Source organism: Moschus berezovskii, chromosome 2 (genome assembly GCF_049115385.1).
Source record: "Moschus berezovskii isolate FMDL1 chromosome 2, NW_MosBer_1.0, whole genome shotgun sequence".
NCBI lineage: Eukaryota > Metazoa > Chordata > Mammalia > Artiodactyla > Moschidae > Moschus > Moschus berezovskii.
The window spans coordinates 63,649,915-63,659,201 of NC_142461.1; the positions used below are offsets into that span (position 1 = coordinate 63,649,915).

The window sequence follows — 9,287 nt, forward strand, 5'->3', positions numbered from 1 at the left end:
AGTGAAGAGGAACTCAAAAGCCTCTTGATGAAAGTGAAAGAGAAGAGTGAAAAAGTTGGCTTAAAACTCAACATTCAGAAAACGAAGATCATGGCATCTGGTCCCATCATTTCATGGGAAATAGATGGGGAAACAGTGGAAACAGTGTCAGGCTTTATTTTGGGGGGCTCCAAAATTACTTCAGATGCTGATTGCAGCCATGAAATTAAAAGACACTTACTCCTTGGAAGGAAAGTTACGATCAACCTAGATAGCATATTAAAAAGCAGAGACATTACTTTGCCAACCGAGGTCCGTCTAGTCAAGGCTATGGTTTTTCCCGTGGCCATGTATGGATGTGAGAGTTGGACTGTGAAGAAAGCTGAGCGCTGAAGAATTGATGCTTTTGAACTGTGGTGCTGGAGAAGACTCTTGAGAGTCCCTTGGACTGTAAGGAGATCCAACCAGTCCACTCTAAAGGAGGTCTATCCTGGGTGTTCATTAGGACTGATGCTAAAGCTGAAACTCCACTACTTTGGTCACCTCATGTGAAGAGTTGACTCACTGGAAAAGACTCTGATGCTGGGAAGGATTGGGGGCAGGAGGAGAAGGGGATGACAGAGAATGAGATGGCTGGATGGCATCACCGACTCTATGGACATGAGTTTGAGTGAACTCCGGGAGTTGGTGATGGACAGGGAGGCCTGGCGTGCTGTGATTCATGGGGTCGCAAAGAGTCGGTCACGACTGAGTGACTGAACTGAACTGAATATTCCATTGGAGATATATACAGTTCTTCTTTTTATCCATTCGCCCACCCATGGACACTGGAATTGCTTCCACCTCTTGGCTATTGTGAATATGCTGCTATGAATTTAGGTGTGCAAATATCCCTTGGAGACCCTGTTATCAGTCTTTTTGGATATGTACCCAGAAGTGGAATTGCTAAATATAATGATTCTATTTTTAATTTTTTGAGGAATATGCTTACATTTTTTTACCCTACCCCTATGCTTACATTTTTATCCTGCTGTGTAATTGAGATTTGTGCAGTATACCGAACATATGCTACTCATTGATCAGTAAGAATCAAAATGATATGGCCACTTAAGAAAATAAATTAATAAAATTAAATATATACTTATCACATGACTCAGCAATTTCATTTGTAGATTTTTATCCAAGAGAAATAAAAACATATCCACACATGGGAATTACCTGGTGGTCCAGTTGTTAGGACTCCAAGCTTCCAATGCCAGGGGCCTGGATTCAGACCCTGGTTGGGGAACTAAGATTCTGCGCGCAGCACAGCCAAAAAAAAACATGGCCACACAGAGGCCTGTATGGGAATGTTTACAGCAGCTGTCTTCATAATACCCAAACATCCAACCACTGGTGAATGGATACATTGTGGTTCATCCATACAAAGTAGTCTACTCAGCAAAGGAAAGGAAAAACTACTGATCTGCAAAAACCAAACATGAATCTCAAAAGTATTACACTAAGTGAAAGAAGTCAGACACAAAAGCTACATGCTATACAATTCTATGAAATTCTGGAAAAGGCCAAACTATATATGGTGACAAAGCAGATTAGTGGTTGCCAGGAGCCAGGGTTCAGGAAGAGGGCTGACAGTAAGGAGATACAAGGGAACTTTCAGGAGTGGCAGAATTGTCCTACATTTTGATAGTGGTGGTGATTACATGATTACAGTCAAACCTCAACAAAATTGTATGCTTAAAACTGGTGAATTTTTTAAATTGTACCCCTGCATCAGAAATTAATACAACATTGAAAATCAACTATATTTGTTTAACATAGATAAATAAGTAAAAATAAGAGCAGTTCATAATGAGAGAGTTAGTTTACGGTCCTTTAAGGAGGAAGTGAACATTCTCACTCATGCTTTCCTTAAGCCTTGTGCAACAATGCATCTTGCCCAAGAACCGGCCTTTCTTTAGGTCAGGAACTAATAATCACACAGCATAATGTTTTACTCATGGAGATGCTTTTCTTAGGCTCTATGTTAATGATTATAATTGTAACAAATCATGCCTGGGAACCTGTTTCTCAAGACCTTGTACCCCTGATTACACAGCAACAGTATATCTTGCCCAGAGACATTGCCCGGAACCGGTTCTCCCTGGCTAATTTTGTGCCAAAGTTATCTTATAATGGATGCCTTGGGAAAGGGTCTGGTGGAACTCTTAGAACCTTGAGGTATTCTTTTTATCTATTCTCAGCAGCCAGTTGAGAAGTATATAAAGCCCCGCTTAAACTAGTGAGGCAGGTACTCTCCTACCCCGTTCTGATGTCTATGTCAGCTTTTTCTGTCACTTTCACTTTAAATAAAACCTACACAAAGCTCTGAGTGACTGAGACTGTCTTTGGTCCCGGAGTTAAATCTTCTCCTTTGGAGACTACAAATCTGGCAGCACTGTTCACCATTCACTGCTAAGCTATCAATAAGCTTTAGTATAGCTTCTGAGAGCTGTTCTATATAGTTCCAATAAATTCTTTTTTTAAGATTTTTAACTTTTTTAACTGAAGTTACATTCCTTTATCACATTATATGCTTCATGTTTAAAATATCATTTCCACTTCTGTGTACCCTACAGTGGGCTCACCACCAAAACGTGTTTCCATCCATCCTCATTATCTATGTGTTTGTTTTTGTTTGGTCTGGTTTTTTCACTTATCTGAGAGTTTTTGTTTGCTTACTAGTTTTTTATATTATACATATGAATGAAATCACATGCTATTTGTTATCATTCTTGTAGCTAAAAGCTTCTAACTAATCCTAACCAGGAAGAAAGCCACCCCAAAATCTCAAAGATGTCCATAATCTTAAAACAAAATGTATGCAGATTTTTCTGATCAGCTTCCCAACAAATGGGAGTGAAGATAGCTCCAAGTTGTCCAATATAAATAAGCAGTCTGGGGATTTCCCTGGTGGTCTAGTGGCTAAGGCTCTGCTCTCCCAATGCAGAGGGCCTGGGCTCCATCCTCGGTCAGGGAACTAAATTGCATATGCCACAACTAAGATTCTGCATGCTGCAACTAAGATCCAACACAGCCAAATAAATAAGTACCTTTAAAAAAAAAAACAGTCTGAGATACAATATGAAGATGCAAAATATTTCATTAGTAATTTTTATTTTGATTTTCACCTGAAATACTTTTTATATATTAGGTTAATAAAACATTAAAAGTAAAAGTAAACAAATAAGCAATCTGATTTTTATCAGTCAAGCCTCACCCCCATTTATCTCTTCAAGTCTCTCCCGATTCATATGAATGACTTCTTCCCGGTGTCCCAGGCCTGGGCTACAAATGACTCCATCTAGACACTTAAATGGCCACATCACCAAACTGGGATCTGCCACTGATCTTTTCTGAGGATATAAGCTTCTTCAGTTCTTCCCTCCGGTCTCCTCCGTGGCCCCTTCCTATCCAGCTTCCTACAGAGGCAACAGCTTGCTATAACTGCAGTGTAATGAGAGGCGGAGAGGAGAGGAAGAGGCAAGAAATCGGCATCCCAATGGGCCAGGCTCTAGAGTATCAGACTCTATTCTCTGTGCTTACGGAAACGTTTTTGACATCTGAGGGGCTAGCATCCTACTTTATCTATTCTCCAAAAACACTCCGCCAAGGATAACACTCTATTCACTTTGATAAGATAAAATTTGAATGATGTACTTCATGAAAGTGAAAGTTGCTCGGTCGTGTCAGACTCTCTGTGACCCCGTGGTTTGCAGGCCCCGTCAGGCTCCTTTGTGCATGGAATTCTCCAGGCAAGAATATTGGAGTGAATAGCCATTCCCTTCTCCAGGGTATCTTTCCAACCCAAGGATCGAAATCAGGTCTCCCACATTGCAGGCAGATTCTTTAATGTCTGAGAAAACCAGGGAAGCCCAGAGGTACTTCATGTATTCTGTCGATTTAAAATATCTGTTGAGCTTCTTTTACATGCCAGGCACTAGTGCAAGAGGCTGCCACTCAGTGATGAGCAAGACACAAGTCTGCCGACAAGGCAGTCAGATGGAGGGGGTGATGCAGTCAAGCAGAGGGGCAAGTACAGTGCAGTCCCAGGGTCACAGAAGCTGTGTGTACACAGTGCCGTGTGTACACAGTGCCGTGTACAGAGACCTGGTGCTGGGGGCAGGGCCTGCAAGTGAGCCTGCTTGAGGATGCTTCAGCTTGAACCACTTAGCTGGCTGGGCTCTCAGCTCATCCTCTGCTCAGCCCCACACCTCAAGATGGTCTTCCTGGATGCTTTCATCACTGATATGCAGCAATTTCCATTACCCATCTGAAGTCACTCAGTATCTTCATTTCTTCTTTTCCACATTTCAAGAGTAGAATTCTCTGCTTTTGCGCAGTTTCTCAGCCTTGGCACTGTAAACACGTAGGATTGGCTTTTCTTGATTGCACAGGCTGTCCTGTGCCTTGTAAGCCAGCATCCCTGCCTTCCACCCACTAGACGCCAGTGGCACTTCCTCCCATTGTTGTGATAACCAAAACTGTTTTCAGACATTGCCCAGAAGCCCCTGGGCCCCCAGCTGAAAATCACTGCACTTTGCTGTTCACAGATTTGAAGAGCTCTGGAGACCTCTGAATGTATCCCCTTTGAGTATAGAGGTCTGCTTCTCACCAGAGTCATCAGTAGAGCCTTTGGTAAACTCCAACCTGCTATGGCCAAGTTCCAAGTAGCCCAGAAAGCAGTGCTCAGAGATATGCAGAGAAGCTGCTCAAGGAAGAAGACTCTGTCATCAGAGTCTCCCATGCAGCCCGAGGAGCGTCTGCTCAATCCATCAGGAAACCAGCAGCCCCAGAGTGCTTTAGAGCAGGCAAGGGACCAGAATCAGACTTGAGGATGATAACGGGGCTGGAGAATACTTGGCAGATTAGAGGAATGATAGTTTGGAAGCAGTGGACCAGCAGGCTTTTGCGACCGGCCTGGCAACAAGTGATGGCATTCTGATGGGGTAAACTGGGGGAGCTGACTGGAGATCTACTGGGAACAGGTGGAGAGTGGAGAGGCCAGGGGAGAAGGGGCCTCAAGTCTGAGGCACTGGAGGTACTGGCAGGGTTGGCGCTAGTCAGCTGAGCAGGGTCTGAGCCATAGCCTGGCAGGGGACCAGTCATGCGGGCCTCTCTGCTCCATGCTTGCTTCTTCCTCTAGAAATGGAGATGAGATGAAACACCGTGTATACCCCGCTACACACAGAGCCTGGCAGGCACTGGTGCATCTCCCCACTGGGCCCCTGACAAAGACAGGGAAACCATGTGAGCAAACTGGGAAGTAAAGGGCAAGATCAGCTTTGGTTGTCTGTTAAGGTCTAATCTGCGTATGATAAAATTCATCCCTTTTTTTTTTTTTCTGAAAAGGTGGGGCTCAGTCCTTGGCTGCCTCTTTCTTCATGGGGGCCATGAAATTGCTCAACTCCTCTCTTTTCCTCTCGGCAGGGACGTGTTCTCATCCTTTTCTTGGTGGACTTGACAGCCCACTTGTCCTTGGAGAGCTTGAGCAGCTCCATGGCCCTCCGCTTCTAAGGGGTCACACACCCCCAGATTGTGTCCCACCGAATTTGGTGCCCCTGGGGGAGCACACATGGTGGCGGCTGTGCTCAGTTTGCTCACGTTCTTGTTCACCTTGTGGCCCTAGTTGAGGCCCATGGCCATAGTGTAGCACAGAGGCATGGCTGCTGCTCTTCAATGGCTGCCATGGTGGAAGAAAATTCATCCTTTTAAAGCACAAAGTTCACTGCATTTTGGTAAATTCACAAAGTTATACAAACATCACCACTACGTAATTCTAGAACACCTCATCACCCCAAAAAAGAACCTCCGTGCCCATCAACAGCCACTCCTCATTCTCTCCTCCCACTACCATGGCAACCACGAGCCCACCTTCCGTCACTCAGTTCTGTCAGTCGCTCAGTCGTGCCCGACTCTCCGCAACCCCTTGGACTGCAGCACGCCAGGCCTCCCTGTCCCTCACCAACTCCCAGAGCTCACTCAAACTCATGTCCATTGAGTCGGTGATGCCATCCAGCCATCTCATCCTCTGTTGTCCCCTTCTCCTCCCACCTTCAATCTTTCACAGTATCAGGGTCTTTTCCAGTAGTTGGCGCTTCACATCAGGTGGCCAAAGTATTGGAGTTTCAGCTTCAGCATCAGTCCTTCCAGTGAATATGCAGGACTGATCTCCTTTAGGATGGACTGGTTTGATCTCCTTGCTGTCCAAGGGTCTCTCAAGTGTCTTCTCCAACACCACACTTCAAAAGCATCCATTCTTCAGCGTTCAGCTTTCTTCACAGTCCAACTCTCACATCCATACATGACTACTGAAAAACCATAGCTTTGAATAGATGGGCTTTTGTTGGCAAACTGACATCTCTGCTTTTTAATATGCTGTCTAGGTTGGTCATAACTTTTCTTCCAAGGAGCAAGTGTCTTTTAATTTCATAGCTGCAGTCACCATCTGCAATGATTTTGGAGCCCAGGAAGATAAAAGTCTGTCACTTTTCCATTGTTTCCCCATCTATTTGCCATGAAGAGATGGGACTGGATGCCACGATCTTCATTTTTTTAATGTTGAGTTTTAAGCCAGCTTTTTCAATCTCACCTTTCACTTTCATCAAGAGGCTCTTCAGTTCCTCTTCACTTTCTGCCATAAGGGTGGTGTCATCTGTGTATCTGAGGTTATTGATATTTCCCCCAGCAATCTTGATTCCAGCCTATGCTTCATCCTACCTGGCATTTTGCATGATGTACTCTGCATATAAGTTAAATAAGCAGGGTGACAATATACAGCCTTTCCCAATTTGGAACCAGTCTGTTTTTCCATGTATAGTTCTAACTGTTGCTTCTTGACCTGTATACAGATTTCTCAGGAGGCAGGTAAGATGGTCTGGTATTCCCATCTTTCAGAATTTTCCACAGTTTGTTGTGATCTACACAGTCAAAGGCTTTGGCGTAATCAATAAAGCAGATGTTTTTCTGGAATTCTCTTGCTTCTGTTACTAGCGTTCCCTCTACTAAATGGAATCATGTAGTATGTGGTCCTTTGTGGCTAGCTTCTTTCATGTTGTATGTTTTCAAGGTTCACCTATGGGGGAGTTAATTTTAAATCGGTACAAGATGGCGGAGGAGGACGAGGTAACGCGAAGCCAAGAACCGCACCAAGGGCTGCGGCGCCGGCGGTGGACCAGCGACTCAAACACCGGGGTTAACCACGTCTCGTCCTCGACCCTCCTAGATGGACATCTAGGTTGCTTCCATGTCCTGGCTATTATAAACAGTGCTGTGATGAACATTGAGGTGAGAATTATGAAGATGATGACCTAGTAAACTCTGATGAGGTTATGAAGAAACCATGTCCAGTACAGATTGTTCTTGCACATGAAGATGACCATAACTTTGAGCTTGATGAAGAAGCTTTGGAGCAGATATTACTACAGGAGCACATACGAGATCTAAACATAGTAGTGGTATCCGTGGCAGGAGCTTTTCGTAAAGGGAAATCATTTCTACTGGACTTCATGCTTAGATATATGTATAACAAGGTGAATAGTGTCTTTTAAATTGAACCAAGTTAAAAACAAAAATTAACAACCAGTCTTGTTTAAAAATAATAGATTATAAGCAGTAAGAGCTGTTTTAAAACATATACAGTTCTTGATAAGACTTCTCAGTTAAGACAGTAATGTAAGTTTGTTTGAGCTCTTGATTCTTCATCTCCCATCTCCATAATTCCTCTTTGCAGGTAGTACATATTGAGGCATATGATTGAGCACCTGTGTTCAATGTGTTCCAAGCATTGTAACTCTAACTCAAAATGTCTGAGTATACTTTAAATTTCCTGAATATTGTTCAGTCTCTCCTTTTTTGTATTTCTTCACACCTTCCCCTTCTTGATCACCTTTTCAGTAGTGAGTGAAGTAGGCTGATAGAGACTTCTGAAAAGCTATACTTATGCTCCTCAAATAAGTCTCCTTTAGAGAATTTTTCTTTTTGAGGTAAGATTCAGTTCCTTAAAGTGACTTGCATGGCCTTCCATGATCTCTCAGCCTCATTCCTTGCCTCTGTAGTTTTTGCAGTTCCTTGACTATGTCATGTTCTCTCTCAGATGTTGTTGTATTATTGGCTTATCTTTTCATTGGAAGCCCTCTGTGATTTCTAAGACTATGTTATGACTATATGGCTCAGGTCACGTGTTGCATTGATACTGCTTCAGTTACTTATTTTTCGTGGCTAGTGTCACCTCTGTCAGGAGTGGCCTTATCTTGATTACCTTATCTCTCGTGCCTGGCACAGTAATTGGCCCATAGTAAGCACTTATTTCTATTTTGACTAATGAATCACCCTTTCTATTTTCACTTTTTGACAGTTGTTATTTTCCAGACAATTGTTATTTCCTTCCCTTTCCCTGACTTCGACTTTCTCCCCTGGAAAAAAAAGCAAAAAAAAAAAAAAATTCCCCCCCCAAAAAAAAAAAAAAGGTTCACCTATGCTGTAGCATATATCTGGACTTTGTTCCCTTTTATTGCCAAAAAATATTCCATTGTATGAATATAACACATTTTGTTATCCATTCATTAGTTGATGGACAGTTAGATTATTACCACTCTTTCACTATTATGATTAATGCTATAGCAATCATGTATAAGCCTTTGTAGAAACACATTTTCAACTTCTAAGTATCTACCTAGGAGTGGAATTGCTAGGTCATATTGTTAACTCTATGTTTAACTCTTTGAAGAACTGCCAGACTGTTTTCCAAAGCAGCACAAGACCATTCTGAACCCTTGGTGCTGAGGTGTCAAAGCGGCAATCAGAATTCAAGACTAGAGAAAAGCAGACCAGTTTGCAAGTGAATGACAACAGAGAGAACTCCTGGGAAAATCTTCTCTCATTTTCTGGGTCACAGTTTCCTGAAGGGTCAGAGACTATATCACAGGACAGCATAAAAGTCAGACAATGAGATGAATGTAAATACTTTCACAAAGCAGAATGTGACAAATTATTTTCTGATTTCATAGGAATATCCAACTGCAATGTATTTGTTTCAATAATCCCAACTGGAATTCCAATAATTTGTATGAAAGGGACGATGTAAAATGTGCTACTGAAGAACAGATATAGTTTAAATGTAGAACCTAAACATCTCCATGGAGTTTGGTGAGCACTGGAGACCAACTTATCTCCTGTACCTTTGTGGAAGGCACTCGGGAAAAAAAACAGGCATGTTGATTAGCTAAGGGATAATACTAGGACTTCCCTGGCAGTCCAGTGATTAAGAC

At 42.8% G+C, this 9,287-nt stretch overlaps 1 pseudogene; it reads right to left on the reverse strand.

Moving 5' to 3' along the window:
• Positions 1-1,416: 1,416 nt before the first annotated feature.
• On the reverse strand, positions 1,417-7,722 carry LOC148778540 (large ribosomal subunit protein eL36 pseudogene; annotated as a pseudogene).
• Positions 7,723-9,287: the final 1,565 nt, after the last annotated feature.